Genomic DNA, 18,802 nt, shown 5'->3' with positions numbered 1-18,802 from the left:
AGACTTTTTCTCCTACTCAGAAGCTTCTATTTCGACCTATTTCAGGCATTGAAATGACTCTAAACACACTTATTTTAGTTCCAAGAGTTCTAATTCACATGCAATAGTCATTTACTGTCCAAAAATTAAACTTTAAAAAATTACCATTTTTGACCATCTGGAAAAAGTTCGACAGGTCACGGGTCATCGTTTTTCATCAGAAAATTGATTTTTTGGACTGTAGAAAAATTGATTCAAAATGTCATTTGGATTGAGCCTCGTGTTGAATAACTACTTTTTAAAGCCTCAATGTGACCAAAATTGCCAATTTTACAGACATTTTCTCCTACTCAGAAGCTTCTATTTTGACCTATTTCAGGCATTAAAAGGACTCTAAACACACTTATTTTAGTTCCAAGAGTTCTAATTCACATGCAATAGTCATTTACAGTCCAAAAATGTAACTTTAAAAAATTACCATTTTTGACCATCTGGAAAAAGTTCGACAGGTCACGGGTCATCGTTTTTCATCAGAAAATTGATTTTTTGGACTGTAGAAAAATTGATTCAAAATGTCATTTGGATTGAGCCTCATGTTGAATACCTACTTTTTAAAGCCTCAATGTGACCAAAATTTCAATTTTTACAGACTTTTTCTCCTACTCAAAGCTTCTATTTCGACCTATTTCAGGCATTAAAATGACTCTAAACACACTTATTTTAGTTCCAAGAGTTCTAATTCACATGCAATAGTCATTTACAGTCCAAAAATTTAACTTTAATAAATTACCATTTTTACCATCTGGAAAAAGTTCGACAGGTCACGGGTCATCGTTTTTCATCAGAAAATTGATTTTTTGGACTGTAGAAAAATTGATTCAAAATGTCATTTGGATTGAGCCTCATGTTGAATAACTACTTTTTAAAGCCTCAATTTGATCAAAATTTCAATTTTTACAGACTTTTTCTCCTACTCAGAAGCTTCTATTTTGACCTATTTCAGGCATTAAAATGACTCTAAACACACTTATTTTAGTTCCAAGAGTTCTAATTCACATGCAATAGTCATTTACAGTCGAAAAATGTAACTTTAAAAAATTACCATTTTTGACCATCTGGAAAAAGTTCGACAGGTCACGGGTCATCGTTTTTCATCAGAAAATAGATTTTTTGGATTGTAGAAAAATTGATTCAAAATGTCATTTGGATTGAGCCTCATGTTGAATAACTACTTTTTAAAGCCTCAATGTGACCAAAATTTCAATTTTTACAGACTTTTTCTCCTACTCAGAAGCTTCTATTTCGACCTATTTCAGGCATTAAAATGACTCTAAACACACTTTTCTTAGTTCCAAGATTTCAAATTCACATGCAATAGTCATTTACAGTCCAAAAAATTAAACTTTAAAAAATTACCATTTTTGACCATCTGGAAAAAGTTCGACAGGTCACGGGTCATCGTTTTTCATCAGAAAATTGATTTTTTGGACTGTAGAAAAATTGATTCAAAATGTCATTTGGATTGAGCCTCGTGTTGAATAACTACTTTTTAAAGCCTCAATGTGACCAAAATTGCCAATTTTACAGACATTTTCTCCTACTCAGAAGCTTCTATTTCGACCTATTTCAGGCATTAAAAGGACTCTAAACACACTTATTTTAGTTCCAAGAGTTCTAATTCACATGCAATAGTCATTTACAGTCCAAAAATGTAACTTTAAAAAATTACCATTTTTGACCATCTGGAAAAAGTTCGACAGGTCATCGTTTTTCATTAGAAAATTGTTTTTTTGGGCAGTAAAAAAATTGATTCAAAATGTCATTTGGATTGAGACTCATGTTGAATAACGACTTTTTAAAGCCTCAATGTGACCAAAATTTCAATTTTTACAGACTTTTTCTCCTACTCAGAAGCTTCTATTTCGACCTATTTCAGGCATTAAAATGACTCTAAACACACTTATTTTAGTTCCAAGAGTTCTAATTCACATGCAATAGTCATTTACAGTCCAAAAATTTAACTTTAAAAAATTACCATTTTGACCATCTGGAAAAAGTTCGACAGGTCACGGGTCATCGTTTTTCATCAGAAAATTGAATTTTTGCACTGTAGAAAAATTGATTCAAAATATCATTTGGATTGAGCCTCATGTTGAATAACTACTTTTTAAAGCCTGAATGTGACCAAAATTGCCATTTTTACAGACCTTTTCTCCTACTCAGAAGCTTCTATTTCGACCTATTTCAGGCATTAAAATGACTCTAAACACACTTATTTTAGTTCCAAGAGTTCAAATTCACATGCAATAGTCATTTACAGTCCAAAAATTAAACTTTAAAAAATTACCATTTTTGACCATCTGGAGAAAGTTCGACAGGTCACTTGTCATCGTTTTTCATCAGAAAATTGAATTTTTGCACTGTAGAAAAATTGATTCAAAATATCATTTGGATTGAGCCTCATGTTGAATAACTACTTTTTAAAGCCTCAATGTGACCAAAATTTCAATTTTTACAGACTTTTTCTCCTACTCAGAAGCTTCTATTTCGACCTATTTCAGGCATTAAAATGACTCTAAACACACTTATTTTAGTTCCAAGAGTTCTAATTCACATGCAATAGTCATTTACTGTCCAAAAATTAAACTTTAAAAAATTACCATTTTTGACCATCTGGAAAAAGTTCGACAGGTCACGGGTCATCGTTTTTCATCAGAAAATTGATTTTTTGGACTGTAGAAAAATTGATTCAAAATGTCATTTGGATTGAGCCTCATGTTGAATAACTACTTTTTAAAGCCTCAATGTGATCAAAATTTCAATTTTTACAGACTTTTTCTCCTACTCAGAAGCTTCTATTTTGACCTATTTCAGGCATTAAAATGACTCTAAACACACTTATTTTAGTTCCAAGAGTTCTAATTCACATGCAATAGTCATTTACAGTCGAAAAATGTAACTTTAAAAAATTACCATTTTTGACCATCTGGAAAAAGTTCGACAGGTCACGGGTCATCGTTTTTCATCAGAAAATAGATTTTTTGGATTGTAGAAAAATTGATTCAAAATGTCATTTGGATTGAGCCTCATGTTGAATAACTACTTTTTAAAGCCTCAATGTGACCAAAATTTCAATTTTTACAGACTTTTTCTTCTACTCAGAAGCTTCTATTTCGACCTATTTCAGGCATTAAAATGACTCTAAACACACTTTTCTTAGTTCCAAGATTTGAAATTCACATGCAATAGTCATTTACAGTCCAAAAAATTAAACTTTAAAAAATTACCATTTTTGACCATCTGGAAAAAGTTCGACAGGTCACGGGTCATCGTTTTTCATCAGAAAATTGATTTTTTGGACTGTAGAAAAATTGATTCAAAATGTCATTTGGATTGAGCCTCGTGTTGAATAACTACTTTTTAAAGCCTCAATGTGACCAAAATTGCCAATTTTACAGACATTTTCTCCTACTCAGAAGCTTCTATTTCGACCTATTTCAGGCATTAAAAGGACTCTAAACACACTTATTTTAGTTCCAAGAGTTCTAATTCACATGCAATAGTCATTTACAGTCCAAAAATGTAACTTTAAAAAATTACCATTTTTGACCATCTGGAAAAAGTTCGACAGGTCATCGTTTTTCATCAGAAAATTGTTTTTTTGGGCAGTAAAAAAATTGATTCAAAATGTCATTTGGATTGAGACTCATGTTGAATAACGACTTTTTAAAGCCTCAATGTGACCAAAATTTCAATTTTTACAGACTTTTTCTCCTACTCAGAAGCTTCTATTTCGACCTATTTCAGGCATTAAAATGACTCTAAACACACTTATTTTAGTTCCAAGAGTTCTAATTCACATGCAATAGTCATTTACAGTCCAAAAATTTAACTTTAAAAAATTACCATTTTGACCATCTGGAAAAAGTTCGACAGGTCACGGGTCATCGTTTTTCATCAGAAAATTGAATTTTTGCACTGTAGAAAAATTGATTCAAAATATCATTTGGATTGAGCCTCATGTTGAATAACTACTTTTTAAAGCCTCAATGTGACCAAAATTTCAATTTTTACAGACTTTTTCTCCTACTCAGAAGCTTCTTTTTCGACCTATTTCAGGCATTAAGATGACTCTAAACACACTTATTTTAGTTCCAAGAGTTCTAATTCACATGCAATAGTCATTTACTGTCCAAAAATTAAACTTTAAAAAATTACCATTTTTGACCATCTGGAAAAAGTTCGACAGGTCACGGGTCATCGTTTTTCATCAGAAAATTGATTTTTTGGACTGTAGAAAAATTGATTCAAAATGTCATTTGGATTGAGCCTCATGTTGAATACCTACTTTTTAAAGCCTCAATGTGACCAAAATTTCAATTTTTACAGACTTTTTCTCCTACTCAAAGCTTCTATTTCGACCTATTTCAGGCATTAAAATGACTCTAAACACACTTATTTTAGTTCCAAGAGTTCTAATTCACATGCAATAGTCATTTACAGTCCAAAAATTTAACTTTAATAAATTCCCATTTTTACCATCTGGAAAAAGTTCGACAGGTCACGGGTCATCGTTTTTCATCAGAAAATTGATTTTTTGGACTGTAGAAAAATTGATTCAAAATGTCATTTGGATTGAGCCTCATGTTGAATAACTACTTTTTAAAGCCTCAATGTGATCAAAATTTCAATTTTTACAGACTTTTTCTCCTACTCAGAAGCTTCTATTTCGACCTATTTCAGGCATTAAAATGACTCTAAACACACTTTTCTTAGTTCCAAGATTTCAAATTCACATGCAATAGTCATTTACAGTCCAAAAAATTAAACTTTAAAAAATTACCATTTTTGACCATCTGGAAAAAGTTCGACAGGTCACGGGTCATCGTTTTTCATCAGAAAATTGATTTTTTGGACTGTAGAAAAATTGATTCAAAATGTCATTTGGATTGAGCCTCATGTTGAATAACTACTATTTAAAGCCTCAATAAGTCCAACATTTCAATTTTTACAGACTTTTTCTCCTACTCAGAAGCTTCTATTTCGACCTATTTCAGGCATTAAAATGACTCTAAACACACTTAATGTAGTTCCAAGAGTTCTTATTCACATGCAATAGTCATTTACAGTCCAAAAATTAAACTTTAAAAAATTACCATTTTTGACCATCTGGAAAAAGTTCGACAGGTCACGGGTCATCGATTTTCATCAGAAAATTTATTTTTTGGATTGTAGAAAAATTGATTCAAAATGTCATTTTGATTGAGCCTCATGGTGATTACCTATTTTTTAAAGCCTGAATGTGACTAAAATTGCCCTTTTTACAGACCTTTTCTCCTACTCAGAAGCTTCTATTTCGACCTATTTCAGGCATTAAAATGACTCTGAACACACTTATCTTAGTTCCAAGATTTCAAATTCACATGCAATAGTCATTTACAGTCCAAAAATGTAACTTTAAAAAATTACCATTTTTGACCATCTGGAAAAAGTTCGACAGGTCACGGGTCATCGTTTTTCATCAGAAAATTGATTTTTTGGACTGTAGAAAAATTTATTCAAAATGTCATTTGGATTGAGCCTTGTGTTGAATAACTACTTTTTAAAGCCTCAATGTGACCAAAATTGCCAATTTTACAGACATTTTCTCCTACTCAGAAGCTTCTATTTCGACCTATTTCAGGCATTAAAAGGACTCTAAACACACCTATTTTAGTTCCAAAAGTGATAATTCACATGCAATAGTCATTTATAGTCAAAAAATTTAACTTAAAGAAATTACCATTTTTGACCATCTAGAAAAAGTTCGACAGGTCACGGGTCATCGTTTTTCATCAGAAAATTGATTTTTTGGATTGTAGAAAAATTGATTCAAAATGTCATTTGGATTGAGCCTCATGTTGAATAACTACTTTTTAAAGCCTCAATGTGACCAAAATTTCAATTTTTACAGACTCTTTCTCCTACTCAGAAGCTTCTATTTCGACCTATTTCAGGCATTAAAATGACTCTAAACACACTTATTTTAGTTCCAAGAGTTCTAATTCACATGCAATAGTCATTTACTGTCCAAAAATTTAACTTTAAAAAATTACCATTTTTGACCATCTGGAAAAAGTTCGACAGGTCACGGGTCATCGTTTTTCATCAGAAAATTGATTTTTTGGACTGTAGAAAAATTGATTCAAAATGTCATTTCGATTGAGCCTCATGTTGAATAACTACTTTTTAAATCCTCAATGTGACCAAAATTTCAATTTTTACAGACTTTTTCTCCTACTCAGAAGCTTCTATTTCGACCTATTTCAGGCATTAAAATGACTCTAAACACACTTATTTTAGTCCCAAAAGTGATAATTCACATGCAATAGTCATTTACAGTCAAAACATTAAACTTTAAAAAATTACAATTTTTGACCATCTGGAGAAAGTTCGACAGGTCACGGGTCATCGTTTTTCGTCAGAAAATTGATTTTTTGGACTGTAGAAAAAATGATTCGAAATGTCATTTGGATTGAGCCTCATGTTGAATAACTACTGATTATAGCCTCAATGTGACCAAAATTGCCATTTTTACAGACTTTTTCTCCTACTCAGAAGCTTCTATTTCGACCAATTTCAGGCATTAAAATGACTCTAAACACACTTATTTTAGTTCCAAGAGTTCTAATTCACATGCAATAGTCATTTACAGTCCAAAAATTTAACTTTAAAAAATTACCATTTTGACCATCTGGAAAAAGTTCGACAGGTCACGGGTCATCGTTTTTCATCAGAAAATTGATTTTTTGGACTGTAGAAAAATTGATTCAAAATATCATTTTCATTGAGCCTCGTGTTGAATAACTACTTTTTAAAGCCTCAATGTGACCAAAATTGCCAATTTTACAGACATTTTCTCCTACTCAGAAGCTTCGATTTCGACCAATTTCAGTCATTAAAATGACAGGAAACACACTTATTTTAGTTCAAAAAGTGATAATTCACATGCAATAGTCATTTACAATCAAAAAATTGACCATTAAAAAATTACCATTTTTGACCATCTGGATAAAGTTCAACAGTTCACGGGTCACCGTTTTTCATCAGAAAATTGATTTTTTGAACTGTAGAAAAATTGATTCAAAATGTCATTTGGATTGAGCCTCATGTTAAATAACTACTTTTTAAAGCCTCAATGTGACCAAAATTGCCATTTTTACAGACTTTTTCTCCTACTCAGAAGCTTCTATTTCGACCTATTTCAGGCATTAAAATGACTATAAACACACTTATTTTAGTTCCAAGAGTTCGAATTCACATGTAATAGTCATTTACAGTCCAAAAATTAAACTTTAAAAAATTACCATTTTTGACCATCTGGAAAAAGTTCGACAGGTCACGGGTCATCGATTTTCATCAGAAAATTGATTTTTTGGATTGTAGAAAAATTGATTCAAAATGTCATTTGGATTGAGCCTCATGTTGAATACCTATTTTTTAAAGCCTGAATGTGACCAAAATTGCCATTTTTACAGACCTTTTCTCCTACTCAGAAGCTTCTATTTCGACCTATTTCAGGCATTAAAATGACTCTAAACACACTTATTTTAGTTCCAAGAGTTCAAATTCACATGCAATAGTCATTTACAGTCCAAAAATTAAACTTTAAAAAATTACCATTTTTGACCATCTGGAGAAAGTTCGACAGGTCACGGGTCATCGTTTTTCATCAGAAAATTGAATTTTTGCACTGTAGAAAAATTGATTCAAAATATCATTTGGATTGAGCCTCATGTTGAATAACTACTTTTTAAAGCCTCAATGTGACCAAAATTTCAATTTTTACAGACTTTTTCTCCTACTCAGAAGCTTCTATTTCGACCTATTTCAGGCATTAAAATGACTCTAAACACACTTATTTTAGTTCCAAGAGTTCTAATTCACATGCAATAGTCATTTACTGTCCAAAAATTAAACTTTAAAAAATTACCATTTTTGACCATCTGGAAAAAGTTCGACAGGTCACGGGTCATCGTTTTTCATCAGAAAATTGATTTTTTGGACTGTAGAAAAATTGATTCAAAATGTCATTTGGATTGAGCCTCATGTTGAATACCTACTTTTTAAAGCCTCAATGTGACCAAAATTTCAATTTTTACAGACTTTTTCTCCTACTCAAAGCTTCTATTTCGACCTATTTCAGGCATTAAAATGACTCTAAACACACTTATTTTAGTTCCAAGAGTTCTAATTCACATGCAATAGTCATTTACAGTCCAAAAAATTAAACTTTAAAAAATTACCATTTTTGACCATCTGGAAAAAGTTCGACAGGTCACGGGTCATCGTTTTTCATCAGAAAATTGATTTTTTGGATTGTAGAAAAATTGATCCAAAATGTCATTTGGATTGAGCCTCATGTTGAATAACTACTTTTTAAAGCCTCAATGTAACCAAAATTTCAATTTTTACAGACTTTTTCTCCTACTCAGAAGCTTCTATTTCGACCTATTTCAGGCATTAAAATGACTCTAAACACACTTATTTTAGTTCCAAGAGTTCTAATTCACATGCAATAGTCATTTACAGGCCAAAAATTAAACTTTAAAAAATTACCATTTTTGACCATCTGGAAAAAGTTCGACAGGTCACGGGTCATCGTTTTTCATCAGAAAATTGATTTTTGGACTGCAGAAAAATTGATTCAAAATGTCATTTGGATTGAGCCTCATGTTGAATAACTACTTTTTAAAGCCTCAATGTGATCAAAATTTCAATTTTTACAGACTTTTTCTCCTACTCAGAAGCTTCTATTTTGACCTATTTCAGGCATTAAAATGACTCTAAACACACTTATTTTAGTTCCAAGAGTTCTAATTCACATGCAATAGTCATTTACAGTCGAAAAATGTAACTTTAAAAAATTACCATTTTTGACCATCTGGAAAAAGTTCGACAGGTCACGGGTCATCGTTTTTCATCAGAAAATAGATTTTTTGGATTGTAGAAAAATTGATTCAAAATGTCATTTGGATTGAGCCTCATGTTGAATAACTACTTTTTAAAGCCTCAATGTGACCAAAATTTCAATTTTTACAGACTTTTTCTCCTACTCAGAAGCTTCTATTTCGACCTATTTCAGGCATGAAAATGACTCTAAACACACTTTTCTTAGTTCCAAGATTTCAAATTCACATGCAATAGTCATTTACAGTCCAAAAAATTAAACTTTAAAAAATTACCATTTTTGACCATCTGGAAAAAGTTCGACAGGTCACGGGTCATCGTTTTTCATCAGAAAATTGATTTTTTGGACTGTAGAAAAATTGATTCAAAATGTCATTTGGATTGAGCCTCGTGTTGAATAACTACTTTTTAAAGCCTCAATGTGACCAAAATTGCCAATTTTACAGACATTTTCTCCTACTCAGAAGCTTGTATTTCGACCTATTTCAGGCATTAAAAGGACTCTAAACACACCTATTTTAGTTCCAAAAGTGATAATTCACATGCAATAGTCATTTATAGTAAAAAAATTTAACTTAAAGAAATTACCATTTTTGACCATCTAGAAAAAGTTCGACAGGTCACGGGTCATTGTTTTTCATCAGAAAATTGATTTTTTGGATTGTAGAAAAATTGATTCAAAATGTCATTTGGATTGAGCCTCATGTTGAATAACTACTTTTTAAAGCCTCAATGTGACCAAAAATGCCATTTTTACAGACATTTTCTCCTACTCAGAAGCTTCTATTTCGACCTATTTCAGGCATTAAAATGACTCTAAACACACTTATTTTAGTTCCAAGAGTTCTAATTTACATGCAATAGTAATTTACAGTCCAAAAATTTAACTTTAATAAATTACCATTTTTACCATCTGGAAAAAGTTCGACAGGTCACGGGTCATCGTTTTTCATCAGAAAATTGATGTTTTGGATTGTAGAAAAATTGATTCAAAATGTCATTTAGATTGAGCCTCATGTTGAATAACTGCTTTTGAAAGCCTCAATGTGACCAAAATTTCAATTTTTACAGACTTTTTCTCCTACTCAGAAGCTTCTATTTCGACATATTTCAGGCATTAAAATGACTCTAAACACACTTATTTTAGTTCCAAGAGTTCTAATTCACACGCAATAGTCATTTACAGTCCAAAAATTAAACTTGAAAAAATTACCATTTTTGACCATCTGGAAAAAGTTTGACAGGTCACGGGTCATCGTTTTTCATCAGAAAATTGATTTTTTGGACTGTAGAAAAATTGATTCAAAATGTCATTTGGATTGAGCCTCATGTTGAATAACTACTTTTTAAAGCCTCAATGTGACCAAAATTGCCAATTTTACAGACATTTTCTCCTACTCAGAAGCTTCTATTTCGACCTATTTCAGGCATTAAAAGGACTCTAAACACACCTATTTTAGTTCCAAAAGTGATAATTCACATGCAATAGTCATTTATAGTCAAAAAATTTAACTTAAAGAAATTACCATTTTTGACCATCTGGAAAAAGTTCGACAGGTCACGGGTCATCGTTTTTCATCAGAAAATTGATTTTTTGGACTGTAGAAAAATTGATTCAAAATGTCATTTTGATTGAGCCTCATGTTGAATAACTACTTTTTAAAGCCTCAATGTGACCAAAATTGCCATTTTTACAGACATTTTCTCCTACTCAAAAGCTTCTATTTCAACCTATTCCAGGCATTAAAATGACTCTAAACACACTTATTTTAGTTCCAAGAGTTCTAATTCACATGTAATAGTCATTTATAGTCCAAAAATTAAACTTTAAAAAATTACCATTTTTCACCATCTGGAAAAAGTTCGACAGGTCACGGGTCATCGATTTTCATCAGAAAATTGATTTTTTGGATTGTAGAAAAATTGATTCAAAATGTCATTTGGATTGAGCCTCATGTTGAATACCTATTTTTTAAAGCCTGAATGTGACCAAAATTGCCATTTTTACAGACCTTTTCTCCTACTCAGAAGCTTCTATTTCGACCTATTTCAGGCAATAAAATGACTCTAAACACACTTATTTTAGTTCCAAGAGTTCAAATTCACATGCAATAGTCATTTACAGTCCAACAATTAAACTTTAAAAAATTACCATTTTTGACCATCTGGAGAAAGTTCGACAGGTCATCGTTTTTCATCAGAAAATTGAATTTTTGCACTGTAGAAAAATTGATTCAAAATGTCATTTGGATTGAGCCTCATGTTGAATAACTACTTTTGAATGCCTCAAAGTGACCAAAATTTTAATTTTTACAGACTTTTTCTCCTACTCAGAAGCTTCTATTTCGACCTATTTCAGGCATTAAAATGACTATAAACACACTTATTTTAGTTCCAAGAGTTCGAATTCACATGTAATAGTCATTTACAGTCCAAAAATTAAACTTTAAAAAATTACCATTTTTGACCATCTGGAAAAAGTTTGACAGGTCACGGGTTATCGTTTTTCATCAGAAAATTGATTTTTTGGACTGTAGAAAAATTGATTCAAAATGTCATTTGGATTGAGACTCATGTTGAATAACTACTTTTGAATGCCTCAAAGTGACCAAAATTTCAATTTTTACAGACTTTTTCTCCTACTCAGAAGCTTCTATTTCGACCTATTTCAGGCATTAAAATGACTCTAAACACACTTATCTTAGTTCCAAGAGTTCTAATTCACATGCAATAGTCATTTACAGTCCAAAAAATTAAACTTTAAAAAATTACCATTTTTGACCATCTGGAAAAAGTTCGACAGGTCACGGGTCATCGTTTTTCATCAGAAAATAATTTTTTTGGGCAGTAAAAAAATTGATTCAAAATGTCATTTGGATTGAGACTCATGTTGAATAACTACTTTTGAATGCCTCAAAGTGACCAAAATTTTAATTTTTACAGACTTTTTCTCCTACTCAGAAGCTTCTATTTCGACCTATTTCAGGCATTAAAATGACTCTAAACACACTTATTTTAGTTCCAAGAGTTCTAATTCACATGCAATAGTCATTTACTGTCCAAAAATTAAACTTTAAAAAATTACCATTTTTGACCATCTGGAAAAAGTTCGACAGGTCACGGGTCATCGTTTTTCATCAGAAAATTGATTTTTTGGACTGTAGAAAAATTGATTCAAAATGTCATTTGGATTGAGCCTCATGTTGAATACCTACTATTTAAAGCCTCAATGTGACCAAAATTTCAATTTTTACAGACTTTTTCTCCTACTCAAAGCTTCTATTTCGACCTATTTCAGGCATTAAAATGACTCTAAACACACTTATTTTAGTTTCAAGAGTTCTAATTCACATGCAATAGTCATTTACAGTCCAAAAATTTAACTTTAATAAATTACCATTTTTACCATCTGGAAAAAGTTCGACAGGTCACGGGTCATCGTTTTTCATCAGAAAATTGATTTTTTGGACTGTAGAAAAATTGATTCAAAATGTCATTTGGATTGAGCCTCATGTTGAATAACTACTTTTTAAAGCCTCAATGTGATCAAAATTTCAATTTTTACAGACTTTTTCTCCTACTCAGAAGCTTCTATTTTGACCTATTTCAGGCATTAAAATGACTCTAAACACACTTATTTTAGTTCCAAGAGTTCTAATTCACATGCAATAGTCATTTACAGTCCAAAAATGTAACTTTAAAAAATTACCATTTTTGACCATCTGGAAAAAGTTCGACAGGTCACGGGTCATCGTTTTTCATCAGAAAATAGATTTTTTGGATTGTAGAAAAATTGATTCAAAATGTCATTTGGATTGAGCCTCATGTTGAATAACTACTTTTTAAAGCCTCAATGTGACCAAAATTTAAATTTTTACAGACTTTTTCTCCTATTTAGAAGCTTCTATTTTGACCTATTTCAGGCATTAAAATGACTCTAAACACACTTTTCTTAGTTCCAAGATTTCAAATTCACATGCAATAGTCATTTACAGTCCAAAAAATTAAACTTAAAAAAATTACCATTTTTGACCATCTGGAAAAAGTTCGACAGGTCACGGGTCATCGTTTTTCATCAGAAAATTGATTTTTTGGACTGTAGAAAAATTGATTCAAAATGTCATTTGGATTGAGCCTCATGTTGAATAACTGCTATTTAAAGCCTCAATAAGTCCAACATTTCAATTTTTACAGACTTTTTCTCCTACTCAGAAGCTTCTATTTCGACCTATTTCAGGCATTAAAATGACTCTAAACACACTTAATGTAGTTCCAAGAGTTCTTATTCACATGCAATAGTCATTTACAGTCCAAAAATTAAACTTTAAAAAATTACCATTTTTGACCATCTGGAAAAAGTTCGACAGGTCACGGGTCATCGATTTTCATCAGAAAATTTATTTTTTGGATTGTAGAAAAATTGATTCAAAATGTCATTTGGATTGAGCCTCATGGTGATTACCTATTTTTTAAAGCCTGAATGTGACTAAAATTGCCCTTTTTACAGACCTTTTCTCCTACTCAGAAGCTTCTATTTCGACCTATTTCAGGCATTAAAATGACTCTGAACACACTTATCTTAGTTCCAAGATTTCAAATTCACATGCAATAGTCAATTACAGTCCAAAAATGTAACTTTAAAAAATTACCATTTTTGACCATCTGGAAAAAGTTCGACAGGTCACGGGTCATCGTTTTTCATCAGAAAATTGATTTTTTGGACTGTAGAAAAATTGATTCAAAATGTCATTTGGATTGAGCCTCGTGTTGAATAACTACTTTTTAAAGCCTCAATGTGACCAAAATTGCCAATTTTACAGACATTTTCTCCTACTCAGAAGCTTCTATTTCGACCTATTTCAGGCATTAAAAGGACTCTAAACACACCTATTTTAGTTCCAAAAGTGATAATTCACATGCAATAGTCATTTATAGTCAAAAAATTTAACTTAAAGAAATTACCATTTTTGACCATCTAGAAAAAGTTCGACAGGTCACGGGTCATCGTTTTTCATCAGAAAATTGATTTTTTGGATTGTAGAAAAATTGATTCAAAATGTCATTTGGATTGAGCCTCATGTTGAATAACTACTTTTTAAAGCCTCAATGTGACCAAAATTTCAATTTTTACAGACTTTTTCTCCTACTCAGAAGCTTCTATTTCGACCTATTTCAGGCATTAAAATGACTCTAAACACACTTATTTTAGTTCCAAGAGTTCTAATTCACATGCAATAGTCATTTACTGTCCAAAAATTTAACTTTAAAAAATTACCATTTATGACCATCTGGAAAAAGTTCGACAGGTCACGGGTCATCGTTTTTCATCAGAAAATTGTTTTTTTGGGCAGTAAAAAAATTGATTCAAAATGTCATTTGGATTGAGCCTCATGTTGAATGACTACTTTTGAATGCCTCAATGTGACCAAAATTTCAATTTTTACAGACTTTTTCTCCTACTCAGAAGCTTCTATTTCGACCTATTTCAGGCATTAAAATGACTCTAAACACACTTATTTTAGTTACAAGAGTTCGAATTCACATGTAATAGTCATTTACAGTCCAAAAATTAAACTTTAAAAAATTACAATTTTTGACCATCTGGAAAAAGTTCGACAGGTCACGGGTCATCGTTTTTCATCAGAAAATTGATTTTATGGACGGTAGAAAAATTGATTCAAAATGTCATTTTGATTGAGCCTCAGATTGAATAACTACTTTTGAAAGCCTCAATGTGACCAAAATTTCAATTTTTACAGACTTTTTCTCCTACTCAGAAGCTTCTATTTCGACCTATTTCAGGCATTAAAATGACTCTAAACACACTTATTTTAGTTCCAAGAGTTCTAATTCACATGCAATAGTCATTTACTGTCCAAAAATTAAACTTGAAAAAATTACCATTTTTGACCATCTGGAAAAAGTTCGACAGGTCACGGGTCATCGTTTTTCATCAGAAAATTGTTTTTTTGGGCAGTAAAAAAATTGATTCAAAATGTCATTTGGATTGAGCCTCATGTTGAATAACGACTTTTTAAAGCCTCAATGTGACCAAAATTTCAATTTTTACAGACTTTTTCTCCTACTCAGAAGCTTCTATTTAGACCTATTTCAGGCATTAAAATGACTCTAAACACACTTATTTTAGTTCCAAGAGTTCTAATTCACATGCAATAGTCATTTACAGTCCAAAAATTTAACTTTAAAAAATTACCATTTTGACCATCTGGAAAAAGTTCGACAGGTCACGGGTCATCGTTTTTCATCAGAAAATTGATTTTTTGGACTGTAGAAAAATTGATTCAAAATATCATTTTCATTGAGCCTCGTGTTGAATAACTACTTTTTAAAGCCTCAATGTGACCAAAATTGCCAATTTTACAGACATTTTCTCCTACTCAGAAGCTTCGATTTTGACCAATTTCAGTCATTAAAATGACAGGAAACACACTTATTTTAGTTCAAAAAGTGATAATTCACATGCAATAGTCATTTACAGTCAAAAAATTGACCATTAAAAAATTACCATTTTTGACCATCTGGATAAAGTTCGACAGTTCACGGGTCACCGTTTTTCATCAGAAAATTGATTTTTTGAACTGTAGAAAAATTTATTCAAAATGTCATTTGGATTGAGCCTCATGTTAAATAACTACTTTTTAAAGCCTCAATGTGACCAAAATTGCCATTTTTACAGACTTTTTCTCCTACTCAGAAGCTTCTATTTCGACAAATTTCAGGCATTAAAATGACTCTGAACACACTTATTTTAATTCCAAAAGTGATAATTCACATGCAATAGTCATTTACAGTCAAAAAACTTAAACTTAAAGAAATTACCATTTTTGACCATCAGGAGAAAGTTCGACAGGTCACGGGTCATCGTTTTTCATCAGAAAATTGATTTTTTGTACTGTAGAAAAATTGATTCAAAATGTCATTTGGATTGAGCCTCATGTTGAATAACTACTTTTTAAAGCCTCAATGTGACCAAAATTTCAATTTTTACAGACTTTTTCTCCTACTCAGAAGCTTCTATTTCGACCTATTTCAGGCATTGAAATGACTCTAAACACACTTATTTTAGTTCCAAGAGTTCTAATTCACATGCAATAGTCATTTACTGTCCAAAAATTAAACTTTAAAAAATTACCATTTTTGACCATCTGGAAAAAGTTCGACAGGTCACGGGTCATCGTTTTTCATCAGAAAATTGATTTTTTGGACTGTAGAAAAATTGATTCAAAATGTCATTTGGATTGAGCCTCGTGTTGAATAACTACTTTTTAAAGCCTCAATGTGACCAAAATTGCCAATTTTACAGACATTTTCTCCTACTCAGAAGCTTCTATTTCGACCTATTTCAGGCATTAAAAGGACTCTAAACACACCTATTTTAGTTCCAAAAGTGATAATTCACATGCAATAGTCATTTATAGTCAAAAAATTTAACTTAAAGAAATTACCATTTTTGACCATCTAGAAAAAGTTCGACAGGTCACGGGTCATCGTTTTTCATCAGAAAATTGATTTTTTGGATTGTAGAAAAATTGATTCAAAATGTCATTTGGATTGAGCCTCATGTTGAATAACTACTTTTTAAAGCCTCAATGTGACCAAAATTTCAATTTTTACAGACTTTTTCTCCTACTCAGAAGCTTCTATTTCGACCTATTTCAGGCATTAAAATGACTCTAAACACACTTATTTTAGTTTCAAGAGTTCTAATTCACATGCAATAGTCATTTACTGTCCAAAAATTTAACTTTAAAAAATTACCATTTATGACCATCTGGAAAAAGATCGACAGGTCACGGGTCATCGTTTTTCATCAGAAAATTGATTTTTTGGACTGTAGAAAAATTGATTCAAAATGTCATTTTGATTGAGCCTCGTGTTGAATAACTACTTTTTAAAGCCTCAATGTGACCAAAATTGCCAATTTTACAGACATTTTCTCCTACTCAGAAGCTTCTATTTCGACCTATTTCAGGCATTAAAATGACTCTAAACACACCTATTTTAGTTCCAAAAGTGATAATTCACATGCAATAGTCATTTACAGTCCAAAAATGTAACTTTAAAAAATTACCATTTTTGACCATCTGGAAAAAGTTCGACAGGTCACGGGTCATCGTTTTTCATCAGAAAATTGTTTTTTTGGGCAGTAAAAAAATTGATTCAAAATGTCATTTGGATTGAGCCTCATGTTGAATGACTACTTTTGAATGCCTCAATGTGACCAAAATTTCAATTTTTACAGACTTTTTCTCCTACTCAGAAGCTTCTATTTCGACCTATTTCAGGCATTAAAATGACTCTAAACACACTTATTTTAGTTACAAGAGTTCGAATTCACATGTAATAGTCATTTACAGTCCAAAAATTAAACTTTAAAAAATTACAATTTTTGACCATCTGGAAAAAGTTCGACAGGTCACGGGTCATCGTTTTTCATCAGAAAATTGATTTTATGGACGGTAGAAAAATTGATTCAAAATGTCATTTTGATTGAGCCTCAGATTGAATAACTACTTTTGAAAGCCTCAATGTGACCAAAATTTCAATTTTTACAGACTTTTTCTCCTACTCAGAAGCTTCTATTTCGACCTATTTCAGGCATTAAAATGACTCTAAACACACTTATTTTAGTTCCAAGAGTTCTAATTCACATGCAATAGTCATTTACTGTCCAAAAATTAAACTTGAAAAAATTACCATTTTTGACCATCTGGAAAAAGTTCGACAGGTCACGGGTCATCGTTTTTCATCAGAAAATTGATTTTTTGGACTGTAGAAAAATTGATTCAAAATATCATTTTCATTGAGCCTCGTGTTGAATAACTACTTTTTAAAGCCTCAATGTGACCAAAATTGCCAATTTTACAGACATTTTCTCCTACTCAGAAGCTTCGATTTCGACCAATTTCAGTCATTAAAATGACAGGAAACACACTTATTTTAGTTCAAAAAGTGATAATTCACATGCAATAGTCATTTACAGTCAAAAAATTGACCATTAAAAAATTACCATTTTTGACCATCTGGATAAAGTTCGACAGTTCACGGGTCACCGTTTTTCATCAGAAAATTGATTTTTTGAACTGTAGAAAAATTGATTCAAAATGTCATTTGGATTGAGCCTCATGTTAAATAACTACTTTTTAAAGCCTCAATGTGACCAAAATTGCCATTTTTACAGACTTTTTCTCCTACTCAGAAGCTTCTATTTCGACAAATTTCAGGCATTAAAATGACTCTGAACACACTTATTTTAATTCCAAAAGTGATAATTCACATGCTATAGTCATTTACAGTCAAAAAATTTAACTGTTAAAAATTACCATTTTTGACCATCTGGAGAAAGTTCGACAGGTCACGGGTCATCGTTTTTCATCAGAATTTTTTGGACTGTAGAAAAAATGGTTCAAAATGTCATTCGGATTGAGCCTCATGTTGAATGACTACTTTTTAAAGCCTCAATGTGACCAAAATTGCCATTTTTACAGACTTTTTCTCCTACTCAGAAGCTTCTATTTCGACCTATTTCAGGCATTAAAATGACTCTAAACACACTTATTTTAATTCCAAAAGTGATAATTCACATGCTATAGTCATTTACAGTCAAAAAATTTAACTGTTAAAAATTACCATTTTTGACCATCTGGAGAAAGTTTGACAGGTCACGGGTCATCGTTTTTCATCAGAAATTTTTTTTTTGGACTGTAGAAAAAATGGTTCAAAATGACATTCGGATTGAGCCTCATGTTGAATGACTACTTTTTAAAGCCTCAATGTGACCAAAATTGCCATTTTTACAGACTTTTTCTCCTACTCAGAAGCTTCTATTTCGACCTATTTCAGGCATTAAAAT

The sequence above is a fragment of the Triturus cristatus genome, chromosome 11 (assembly GCF_964204655.1).
Source record: "Triturus cristatus chromosome 11, aTriCri1.1, whole genome shotgun sequence".
Taxonomy (NCBI): Eukaryota; Metazoa; Chordata; class Amphibia; order Caudata; family Salamandridae; genus Triturus; species Triturus cristatus.
This window is presented reverse-complemented; position numbering follows the sequence as displayed.